We start from the raw sequence: 4,026 nt of genomic DNA, 5'->3' as shown, positions 1-4,026 counted from the left end.
GTTGGGTGATGATGCTGGACTGACGGAATTGGTCCTCAAGATGAGTGGGGTTGATGAGACCCAATCCATCAAGTCTGCAGGGCAATGACAGTACGGCCCTGGTTTGGTCACCAGGCGGACACCGGCCGGTAAGCGCGGGGATGAGCTGAAGACGTACGGCGTCCTCAATGGGCTCGAACAGCGGACCTGTCGCCGGGATGGTGCGAGCGACAAATGACCATTCGTGCTTAACACCATTGCAGAAAGCCGTGTATGCCGCTTGTGGGTGGCTGAGGGCGTACTGGGAGAGCACACTGATCTCGTGACTCCATTTCTGAACCTTGGTTGACACATAGGTTTTGCAGAACTCCTCAGTACCAAGGACCGCGCCAAGATGACGAAACCCATCAGTGCGTATTTGGACCTCCGTGTCGGAGAACAGCTTCCTCGCCTCGGCCTCATGCTGTGGCTTCACAAGAAGGACGGATTTCGTCGCGTTTGTGAAGTACCCGTACAATGAACCCCGGTCCACAAGAATGGACCACCACTTCCTCAGGCGCTTAATGGTGCTAAGTTAACTGCTTGCTGCGACAGAGTCATCTGCATACCAGGACTGCAGAGCTTCAGCAGTGGAAGCCTCGCGGATGAGGGGGACCGTACCCAAGGCGTACATGGGCATAGCGAGCGGGTCACCTTGGGTTGTCCCCTCACACGAGAGGATGGTCTCGCCATTGCTGAAGAGCCTGGCTGGGCTGCGGTAGGTATTGACGAGTGCCGGTGCCAGAGGTGGACAGAGACGTTGGACATTTTGCAGGCATACTGATCGATTGAGACGGTTGAAGGCATTTGATGCATCCGCAAACAGAGCCCCTTCTGTGGAATCCTCACTGAATGCATTGCGCATGGCATGAATGGCTGCCTCAATGCCCGACTCTTGGCCGCCACAGAGTTGAAGACATCCAACGGCATCCTCTATGTGGGCTTTGGAAATCTTCAGGATTGCCTTACTGACGATGCGCCGTACCACCTCACCGATACCGATGGGCCGGACACCTGGGTCCTTGTCCAGGGGTATAAGGCGGCATGCAACAAATGACTCTAGTGAGATAGGATCGATGTACTGTGTGGCAAGTCTCCGGGCGCATGAAGCCAATGCATCACACAGACTGTCAGATGCAGCCTTAAACGAGGTGCAGATGTAACGCCAGTCTGCCGCATCCATACCAGATGGACCTGCAGCGCCCTGAGTATTGAGGGCAGCCTGTCGGATGACGTCTCGATTGAGGGCAGCAAAGTATGTGTCGTGGTGGGGCTGAGGGACATCTCCCGGTAGAACAGCCTCAGGGTGGAGAGGTTCGGCTGGTGGGTGTTTCTCCTTGAGTGTATCTCGCACGGACTTGCCCTCTATCATGTCATCCAGGGATAGGACACCTTTGGCTTGGTCCTCTGACAGCATGCGCAGGCCCGACCGGAGCTTCCCTTCGTGAACGTGAGCGGCAAAATGTCTGGCATCATCCTGTGTGTCGCGCCGTTGCTGACTTTTGCCTGCTTTTTGCTGGAATTGCCGCTGGATGGTCCGAGCTTCCAGCATAAGCTCGTTCACGTTGCCTTCTGCCCACAGGGCAAGACGATGTTGTAGGCGGTCCCTGTGGACTTTGTGGTCTTTGCATTGGAACGGCTGTTGCAGAAGGAGCTGTGTGGCGACCATTGCAGTTTTAATTGCAGCACCCTCTCCTGCCCCCCTCTCACCGAAGCATTGGTAGAGTGTCGCCATTATCGATACAAACTTTGAGCCTATCGCTCCCTGAGGTGCTCTGAACAGATTCGGCTTGAAATGGACTATCTCTTCATATGCTGCAGAGATAATCATTCTGTGCTGTGGATTCAGCATCGTGGGTTCCCAGTTGTAACGTGCAGCTGCTGCGTGTGGACAGAGGGAGTGACAGCTGGGGCTCCTCGTCGCCTTCCTCTGCAGTAATTTCCTGCGAGTACGAGCCCGCTAGGTCGGCCAGTAACTCAACTGCCTCAGCTGTCGAAGGCATGTCTGCAGTGGATTCATCTTGCAGCAGCGTGGTCGCAGGCGAGGAATGGACTGTGTCACGGTCGACGGCCGCACTAGCAGTATTAGCAGTGTCGTCTATCTGTAAAGTTGTCGGTCTAGCAGGTCCCATGCCAGCTGCTGAGACTGAGTGCTGACATCAGCTCCTGTACCCACGGCTCTGCCGCAGTCCGCATGCCCTGCCGCCATTACCGTATCGCCCGTACCCGTATCCTGGGAGGGTGGTTTGCTCGCCGAGGGTGGTTGGTTCTTGCATCTCCCATTTTGAGCAGGGCCGCAGTTTTGGCAGTTCCGTCCACTCTTATTATTATTATTATTATTATTTTTTTTAGACGTCCTGTCTCAGGATTTTTGGCTTATCCCCATAACCGAGCACCTTACGTAGAGACTTACGTAGCCTAAGTGAAATACCGAGCACCTTACGTAGAAACTTAGGCTGTGTTTACATGAAGCGTTTCAACCCGGGTTGAGTTCGACCCGGGTCAGATTTCAACCCGCCATGTGCACAAAGTGAATGGCGCGTTTACATGACGCATTGCGCTTGATCCAGGTTGAAATTTCGCCCCGGGTTGATTTGGGAGGGTTGAAATCAACCCGGGTCAAGAAATTCGTACAAACGTACTTCTGTGCGTATCTCGCGCCAGGTTTGAACAGCACTGCAGATGCAAATTTCGCGCGAACGGATTCACGTGACCACACAGGACTGGAGAAGTGGACTTTTGGCGGCATATCAGTATTTGACCCGGGTCAACTGTCTTCATGTAAACGCTCACCTCTTTTGTCTATCGTACAGACTTTCAACCCGGGCTGAACTCGACCCGGGTTGAAATTTCTCATGTAAACACAGCTTCAGTAAACACAGCTTCAGCTGTGTTTACATTTCTCAGGTAAACACAGCTGAAGCTGTGTTTACATGAGAAATTTCAACCCGGGTCGAGTTCAGCCCAGGTTGAAAGTCTGTACGATAGACAAAAGAGGTGAGCGTTTACATGAAGACAGTTGACCCAGGTCAAATACTGATATGCCGCCAAAAGTCCACTTCTACAGTCCTGCATGGTCACGTGAATCCGTTCGCGCGAAATTTGCATCTGCAGTGCTGTTCAAACCTGGCGCGAGATACGCACAGAAGTACGTTTGTACGATTTTCTTGACCCGGGTTGATTTCAACCCTCCCCTTGGGGGGAGGGTTGAAATCAACCCGGGGCGAAATTTCAACCCGGGTCAAGCGCAATGCGTCATGTAAACGCGCCATTCACTTTGTGCACATGGCGGGTTGAAATCTGACCCGGGTCGAACTCAACCCGGGTTGAAACGCCTCATGTAAACACAGCCTGACAGGATCGCTTTTCTAAATATTGTACTACTCCCTGGTTGGAAGCGTACGCAACAGTGCCCACCCAATGGCACCCATTTGACCAGGGATCGCACAAACCCTGAGTTTTGACGGGTCTGTACGACTCGTGGCTCTTTTTTTCTTTTCTTTTTTTTTCTTTTTTTTTACTATGTTCACATTCCCAGCTCGAAAATAATAAAGAAAGACAATGATACTGAGACTACACTTGTAAAGACGAACGTGACAACTATTGAGCAGGGGCTTTTGTTTTTGGTGCGTGTTTTTGGCCGTGATGCATCAAAAACACGCACCAAAAACAAAAGATAGAGTCTTGACCTTTGGTCGGTGTACGAGATGCACGAACAGTTTTCGTAGCGTGAGTACTTTTTCATGTAGCACTGAATGCGGCAAGTTGCAAGGCTGTGTTTACATGAGAAATTTCAACCCGGGTCGAGTTCAGCCCGGGTTGAAAGTCTGTACGATAGACAAAAGAGGTGAGCGTTCACATGAAGACAGTTGACCCCGGTCAAATACTGATATGCCGCCAAAAGTCCACTTCTACAGTTCTGTGTGGTCACGTGAATCCGTTCGCGCGAAATTTGCATCTGCAGTGCCGTTCAAACCTGGCGCGAGATACGCACAGAAGTACGTTTGT

This window comes from Sycon ciliatum, chromosome 6 (genome assembly GCF_964019385.1).
Source record: "Sycon ciliatum chromosome 6, ocSycCili1.1, whole genome shotgun sequence".
NCBI classification, from domain to species: domain Eukaryota; kingdom Metazoa; phylum Porifera; class Calcarea; order Leucosolenida; family Sycettidae; genus Sycon; species Sycon ciliatum.
This window is presented reverse-complemented; position numbering follows the sequence as displayed.